The sequence below is a fragment of the Diadema setosum genome, chromosome 7 (genome assembly GCF_964275005.1).
Source record: "Diadema setosum chromosome 7, eeDiaSeto1, whole genome shotgun sequence".
NCBI classification, from domain to species: domain Eukaryota; kingdom Metazoa; phylum Echinodermata; class Echinoidea; order Diadematoida; family Diadematidae; genus Diadema; species Diadema setosum.
Genome location: NC_092691.1, coordinates 28,479,831 through 28,488,946, shown reverse-complemented (window position 1 = coordinate 28,488,946; position 9,116 = coordinate 28,479,831).

Sequence of the window (9,116 nt, the reverse complement as noted above, 5' to 3'; positions counted from 1 at the left end):
AATAGTAACCACCATGTCAACAAAGTCTGTCCTCGCTACTACAGCATGGACTACAGTATAAACTGGACAAGGTACTTTATTACACGATGTGTTTCTTACATTTTGATAATTAACTTTTTTCTTGACTGCTGTCAATCTTAAAGTAATAACTGAATAAAGCTCTCACAGCATATATCAGTGCGAATAGACCTCTCACCATTTCAAAGACGGTGATTTAGGTTCAGGAACGCGCTGAACTGAAACTTTGAGGGAACTTTGTGATCTTTGATATACAAAGTCGAATGGAATGCTACACGTGATGACGTAGATACGGAGGGACGTCATCCCAGAGATAATTATGAGTGGGGCAGGTAGTGTTAAGGGCTTTAACCCGGAAACTGGGCTCCGGTCACTTCACTTTGTAGGTCATCCCTGGCAAGTACCTACTGACAGCATGGTTGTACTTGACCGGCTTCTCGTATAGTGGTGTAGAATACCGTCAAGTGGAACTAATCCCTCGAGGGAACGACCTGGGATCAACTCGCTCTTGAGAATCGTTCTGAAGTGGCAGGGTATTAAAGCTGTAAGGACTAATTAGCGCACGTTAATAGTGAAGTGAGTTCAAAGACACGCTTGAAAAGAACGTGTCAATCTGTCTTTCAGAGCACAATGTATGACCGTCCTGTATTCATGCTGGTCGCGGCCTTCAAGTTTCTAAGTAATCCATCTTTTACAGAATGATGGAGACAATTGATAAAACTCTGTCAAAGCATATCTTCACCCCTCTGCTTTAATAGTATCTTACGATCTCATCGCTTCTTTCTTCTATAGGAATACTGTGGTAGGCAGTTTAAGATCAAGCAAGAACAAAGAAATGGCGGGAAAAGGAGGATGAAGCGAGGGCACTGGGAAAGAATACAACCACTGAAACTTGACTCTCAAAAGGAAACACGTCGCACATCAGTTTACTTATTCTGCAGGAGGCAAAATGTTATAGCAGATTGTTTCATTTATACCAGACAAAAGTGGAAGAGAGAATTTGGTGTCCATGAATATGGCACATGTGCAGAACGTGTGAATTTTCTCAAGGTCAAGGGTTTCTTTGTCACAAAAGAATAATGGAAAACAGAAAACGAAAACGCGTTGTTCATCACCTGCACATTAATGAGACCCTTTTTGCGTTGGAGGGAAAAGTGGTATGCATGTGGTAATCTTGGGGTAAGGAAAGTGTCTCAGTTGTATCGCTCCATGTCCAGCGTTTTCACCAGGAATGAGTGGTGATTTTGTCAGATTTGCATACTCATTTGTTTGTCTTGTTTGTCTACTGATCCTATGGATCCTCTGCGTCTTTCAAGACCCTGATGTTTGATTCACGGAAAAAAGAATCGTGCGCAGGAAAAGACAACTTTTAGGCTGACATCGGATTGGATCAGCGCGCGTTCTTCGCAACTCAGGATTTATGAGTGCGTTCTTTAAAAAAAAAAAATGTTTGTGTAACCGTGTCACAGGCTGCTAAAATCTCCTCCCCTTCTGGCTGGTATGTACAAGGTATCCAGTAGGGATAAAGAATTCTTACGCAGGCTCTAAAGTCTAAAATTAACTTTTTGTCACTATACCAAACGCACTTATGCGCAATGATCAAAACTTATCCGAAGAGACGTCGTGGACTATCTCTAGGCAAGGAATCGTACATACCTGCGAGTATTTTACGCTTTCAAGTTTCTTACTTTTTCTTTTTCTTTTAGCCTCATATGTAATTTCCTTTCCAAGCGCTGGATAAATTATCTTGACTCTTTTTTAAATAAGTGAATGTAAATTAAGTGTAAGAGTAACAACAAGAAGAACTATTGCTGAAGATGATCAGTGTGGCAAAAAAGTCCCACGCATAAAGGAGCAAGTCCCACTGAAGCCCGACGGCAAATAAAATGGGACACTGGTTATTCTAGGAACAAGGTTACTGACGTGGTTTAAGTAATTCGTGCCTCAACCCAAGAGTGACGGTAAACGAAAGACCCGGATTTAGGAAACCGCAAGACTTGTCAACGTCGTCACGCTTTGGAGTCATTTTGGATGGTGGGAAACAAGTTTAACACAGTATATTCGTCGACTTTTTTTCTTTTTTTTTTTTGCTTCGTGTTCCATCATTCAGAAAGTAAATTGTCGTTCTGACGTGTAACAGCCGGATTTCGACCTTCCAACGTCCTCATACTCAACTAGTTCCCAGTCTCTATCCGTTATCCAAAAAACTCTCCGATAATAAAATCTAGCAAGTTTGAATTAAAACAGGATTCTAAAATGACGTCAGACATATCGTCTTCGCTTCTTCAATTGGCAAATGATTTCGTGGAAATGTGGACAAAATTGGAACATCAAAGCGAACGTCCCATAATTCGAGCGGGTTCACGCGCAACCACTGCTAGGGCGAGCTCTACGATGAGTAGGCCGCCGTCGTCGACGAGTTCGGTCGCGAGTAGGCCAATGTCCTCGGTGAGTTATTCGATCATTATTGAGAGCGTCTTTACGGCTGTCATTGATATTGACATCATACGTACCTCATACGTATATCTCGTAAACCTCCGCCACAATATCGTTCCGTTGTTGTTGATCATGCTTTGGGGATAATATAGAACATGTAAAAGTGATTAATTTCCTTGCAGCAGCAATATTGCGCATGATGAAATTTGCGACGACTCTATAATCATATCGGATTGTTGTTGTACATCCTTTAATTTTGTTAGCAGTTTTCAAACACTGATGTAAACGTTTAGTCCTTAGGTTATCATCTATCAGGAATGTTGGTCCTTGCAACGTGTGAACAGAGGCAAGAGTCATTGTTGTTACCATAGCAACAGGAATTCTCACGATATGACTTGTTGTTGCCTGGCTGTTACCATGGTTACTATGGTGACCGCGGATATTGTGGGTGACTCTCACTGCAAAGAGATCAACGAAACTGAACTCTATTTGATGTTTTAGAATACTAGTACATAGAAATTGCGCTAAAATTAATTCGCACGCTTTGGGCAAACTTCTTTAAACTTAATTTCGGGAAATTGGAAAGACACAACAAAACTTGCAAGGTTGAATGATTTGGTATATGTAGTTGTAAACCCGAGTCACCAGAATGTTCACGAATACCGAAATGAGAATCAAACGCTACTTTTATGAGGGGAAGCATAAGATAGGCGAGATCAGACAAACCTACCATCATGATAAGGGTATGTACATTAATTGGTTGATGATCGGCCAACATTCACACCACTCTAGTTTGATTAGGTTGTCAGGGACAGAGTAACTTAGCAACGCGCGTAAGGATATGGTGCATGTGATCCGTGACGATCCACCTTGACTCGCTCGGCCCACTCTCCTGCAAAATAATGGTTGACGGGGGCGCTTTGCACGGTTACACAAGTTTTTCTCTTGCTTGTTCGGGCTCTTCTTTTTGACCAGTGTTTGAACAGGTGCAAAGAAATGCACATAGGTTTGAGCAAACATTTACTTTCATAAAGAAGTCAAAACCCAAATAATAGGTGACGTGGCGGGCGACGAATATAATGTTCGTTTCTCGTCCAATTGGATTGACACTGTTTGTCTGTCATTGTTGTACATGAATAGTGTTACAAGTCCTTTGCTGTTCGAAATATGTAACTATCCCTAGTCAATAGGAAACAATTTTTTTTTCTCCTGAAGCTCTGTCTTGCTAGGAAATGGTCATTTCTGTTTGACAAAGAGAGTCTTGTATGTTTCTGTCCTTGTGTTTCTATCTTTTTTCTTTCGAAAGTGGATTTTCCTTCTATGATCGATCTCCTGCTATCAAGCTTGCCTGCTATAACTTCTTTTAAGTGACTTCCCGAAAGTTTCTGTAGTCATCTTTTCATCTGTACATCTAAAGAAGATTGTCAATCCAACTCACAATCCATCTGTTTATGGCACATCTTCACAGCGGATTTGCACCTGATCGCGGTCCTACGTGTACACTAATTCTTATGTATCTTCTCCCGGTATAACATTCCTCATTATGCCTGCCTCCCTCTTTTTTTTCTTACTGAAAAGCAAGTAAAGGCATTTCTCAGAAAGCATAATAAAAGCGATTTTCTTTTATTGATCAAAGAGGATATTGATCTTCAACATTTTTCCTGTCTTTAATTCCTTGTTTTCTTTCAAATTATATCTCTTATCAATGTTTAGTGCCGTTTCCATCAAATATAATTATACTCTTCGAGTGGTTTTAGACAAGGTTATGACCATGTCTAGCTGAATTTAAGGCCTTTTAGTTCGACGAAATGACTTCGCACCGTGCAATATCACTGGTTAAACAGATTTGTATTCTTGTTGACCTGTTCGGGGAATATTAGCTCTGCCCAAACAATCCGCAAACAATTATGACTGTTATCGATATGAGAAAACCATAACAGTAACTCGGACGGACCTTAGGCAAACCCACTATGCCCGCACCCCTCTATAGGGTACTTGTTATCTCATAAAATGTGAATGAATTCGGGAAGTTAGAGTTTGGTTGCTAGCAATATTATTCACTAGAATTATGCCAGGAAAAAGACAGATTCCTGTTCTGTTTTTACAAGTATCGAAACGTACTACATTTTCACAATTAAAGTTGATAAACAGGAAGAAGAAATAAAAAAGAAGAAGAGCGAGACAAGCAGACTCAGTTACTTGAACAAGTATTAAAACTGCAACCGGTTGCAAAAAGCAAAAACATTCTGCGTACTCTTATAGAGCATTTTCGTATTCAACAAATGGACGAAGAATCAGCTGCAAACATCAAACATTTCCGCAAAGTTCCTTTTTTTTTCGGGGAAATATGACATCATATTTCTCATTGTATCCATTTTTGTTTCGCAACTCTCTCTCCCTTTAACCTGTGGGCGTAGTCGCTCTTCCACATTATCATCATTGCAAGTAAAGCGGCAGTTAAGTCTATTGCCATTCAGGCGCGTATCCGTCAATAAGAAAGGGAGCAAAATATGCGAGTTATGGGAGAGGAAAAGCACTTTCTCGATGTAGATTTCATTCAAGCCCTAACAGTTCTATCTCTGGGCAAAACAGTCGTGAGTGTTGGAGTGTAGGGTGTCCTTTCCGTTGAATAGTCTGTTCCTGATTATATGAAATGAAATTGCGGGCTGATGGCATCTCTCATCCGTACCGCCAGTGTCTACACCGCTGCTATAGTAGCTTGGATAACATTCCCCGTTGGAGAACTGGGAAAGAAGAGTGCTGCGACAGAGTGATGGTATCATAGCATCCGGTTTAAGGCCTTAACCTTTTCAGGACCATTAACTGAAAATGCCAATCAGATATCACAGACGCGAGACACTGTGGTGTTCATTGAGTTTATTCATGATTTCTGTGTTCCATTCTTTACGTTGTTAATCAGCGTTTGTGTGTGCGCGTGCATGATATTTGCGTGTTTGCCTGAGAGGCAATACTGACTCGAGTGGCAAAATGAATAATTCCTGTTCTGTTCGACGTCACCTTCCTAACTCTACGCCAAACTCATGAATCATTAAGAGCGGAGAAATTCACTCGTCCGTTTGTCGTAATAATTTGGCCGTAAAAAAAAAAAGAGAGGAAAGCGTAGCGAGAGCTCAAGTATGCCTCGACGTAAAGCAATATAAATTTCCTCGCTTTTGAGTGATAGCCTTTATTAACATAAAGACTGTGCCCTTCAGAACGATCCTAACGGTCGTTTCGTCGCCTGCAAATATATAATAGACACTCATTCCCAACTCCGCTTACACGAGCAATCATCACTGTTGTGGCACTAGTTCCCGGTGCCTAATCAAAGCTCCATCATTTTGTCAGTACCTTAAATTCCGATGCTAATACAGTTTGAAATTGATCAAAGCAAATTTTCTCCTATCGTATCGATCATAATATTATTACCAACGCCTGTACACTATAACCACGTGTCAATAGCACTTGTGTGCCCCGAATGAACAACAACAGCAACAGCAGCAGCAGCAGCAACATCAAAGGCAAGAACAGAAACAATAGTTTCTGCATGTCGTGTGCTATCGTCGATACCGGAATTGCCGGCTGGCGATAGTGGCAAGAGATCGATCGATGTACGATTCATGGCGGCTGCGCATACCTGTAATCGACACGTTAAATAATTCACCCTATACCAGATGTCTACACCGCCCTTCTGATCGGAAATGCCGTGGCGTTCAGCAAGCATCGCTTCCATTCGCAATATAAACTCTTCCTCTTCTACAACACTATCCATGCATATTTCAGTCACATTTCGGGGATGCAATTCATCGCGTTGTCAATGGTCATCGAGTTCCACATATTATTTGTGACTATTACGGGATGAATTATTCATCGCCGGTCCTTTTAGAAATACGCAGATTTCGTCACTCAACGTAATGGCCAATAAGATAACACAACGTGGAAAAATTCGATTCCAATATAAGTTACAATCATGTGTGTTCTGGCGAATAAGTAATCTTAGAGAATAAGAAACAAATAAACAAACAGCATTTCGTATTCACTGAGATAATGTGGGTTTTGACAATAAGCAGAAATTTGTGCTGTAACTCTCTCTGAAGAGTAAGTGTAACACAGGCTAAAGAGATAATATGGGAAAAATAATTGTGATAAACTAAATTCTTAATAGGACAGAAAAAACACGGGTCTCCGTCTTTGACGTCAAGAGAGAGAGAAGTTGGTAGGGAGATGGCAGAGAAACAAAAATGAATTAAAATAATTCAGACACCTAACTAACAAATGGAAAAAGGACTGAAGAAAATTACATTATTAACAAACAAACAAACGAACAGACTGACTGACAGACTTTTGTGGTTTTCGCACATACTGCGCAATTCAACGATCCATCCAACACCACTACAGATTGCAGACCAAATCACATCTTGAACGTAAAATTTATGATTGCAGGATGCACATGGATAATTGACTATCTTGATGTGAATACAGGTACAGTGACTTCTCAGTATCCGCTGATGCTCCTCAGTACCCAGTGTCATCATGGGCATACCTATTCCTGCATGGTCCTATCCGCTTTAGTGTTGAAAACTTTTCGTTAAATGGTCATCAAAGAGTAGGAAGCCCTTGTACCTATTCTTCTGTCGGTTACATCGGCACGGACGTATAACGACAGCTCAGTGCGTATTTTGCACAGTTGAAAAGAATAACTATCAAACAGAAGGTCAAACAAACAAACAAACAAACATACAAACAAACAAACAAACAAACAAACGCCATTTCGAGAACACTCATTATCATGGCTATCGGAACAAGAGTATGCAGATGAAGAGTTTTCGATTATGTTCGCAATTTCATAATGTTTCAGCGTCGCACCGTGTGTTATATGTCTGTGTGCATTTATATATTCGTCATATAATGTTGTTGAATTTTTTAGGGGAATTGTCTTCTCTAAACTTATATGCTATCATTGCACGTGAGATTCCACATAAAAAGCCAGTTAAGATGATGGTGCTTCAGTTAAATAGACGGTCTTTGCGAACTTTCTGTATTAGATCTTTTTCAAGGCTGCAAAGATGTATCCCTATATCTCCTCCCCCTCTCTCTTTCTCCACCCCTCCCTCTCCAACTCTTCCTTCTCTCTCATTTATCTCTCCCTTTTTACCTTTTCTCTCTCTACCTCAATATAGTTTGCATTATCTCTGAACACAATACAGACATGTGGTATACTGGGTGATTGGATTTATTTTAATATGTATGTTATCATTCTCTATGGAGAACGTAACAAATTGGTGCTGTGCGCCAAATCGCTTGGAATTATGACGCCATTTACAATTCAATGTTGCACTCATCCAAATGAAAATTTCTGTGATGGAGATGGCCTTCAAAATGGCTTCGAGTAAAATGGAAAACATGGTGGCCATTCCAGGAAAAAAGAAAACATGATCAGAATAAAATCAATCTCGCAAAGTGCATGCCGTGAGTGGTATGCGAAACATCAACGCATTTACGGTGTATAATAATAGGGTTGATGACGGAGGAATATAATGTCTCCTAAAAAAGATTATTTTATAGCAGTTTTATCATCCGAGATGAATGTTTCTCGGGTTGATCCGTGCTGTGCATTATTGTATAACTATCACACCACTACCGTGGGATCACTATAATAGGCCCTAACAACACCGATCATGGTCCAAGAAGTTCATGGTTCGAATCCCCTGGCTGCAGTTGTTATGCCCAAAGGCAGGGCACTTCATCCTTCAGCCTACTGATTCCTCCGGAGGGAACTTATGACCGTTTGCCATTTGGTTGCTTGCGTATACAAGCAATCCTCATAAAAAAAAAATAGAAAACAAAGAGTACTCAAAGAAAAAAAAAAGAGACAATGATATGTTCTCGGGTTCGAATCCTTGCCTGTGCTTGCGCAAGTTGTTTACCTCTCGATGTCTCTCTCAATGATAATAATAATAATATTAATAATAATAATAATAATAATAATAATAATAATAATAATAATAATAATAATAATAATAATAACAATAATAATAATAATAATAATAATAATAATAATAATAATAATAATAATAATAATATCTTATTTACTCAGGGTAGCCTCTTCAGTGTTGTCACTGCCCTGCCAGAAGGCCCTGTCATTTTTATTGCCATAGCGTTGCCAGGTACCCATTTATACACCTGGATCGAGAGGGACAAAGTGGGTAAAAAGATCTTGTTTTTAACATCTTGTTTTTAACTAATCAGGACTGATGAAGTGTTTTGCAATGCTTGAGTAATATTATTGACTTAGGTCTCCATGAGAACATTGCTTTAAATGTCGATGAAGCTGAACTCGTGATGATTGTGCAAAACAACGATATTATTATGATTTCATTCATTGCTTTAGAAAAGGGTGATGAATCCTTGCCCCTACTTTCTTATGCCTCAGCTAAGCGTTATTTGGACCATGATCGGGAAAAGTAATGGCTTTATAGCTTGCTCATGGAAATTCATTCTGTACTCCATATTGTGACAATCTTTGGAGAGTTCTGGCAAAACAGTTCTGACTTCTTTGATGTAAACACGACTTGAAGATTGTTTGGTCAAGGAGTCAATCCCACAAAAGCTCTGCTAACACTACAAGCCTCTCACATTTTAAGAAGGCTTACGGTTTCTTG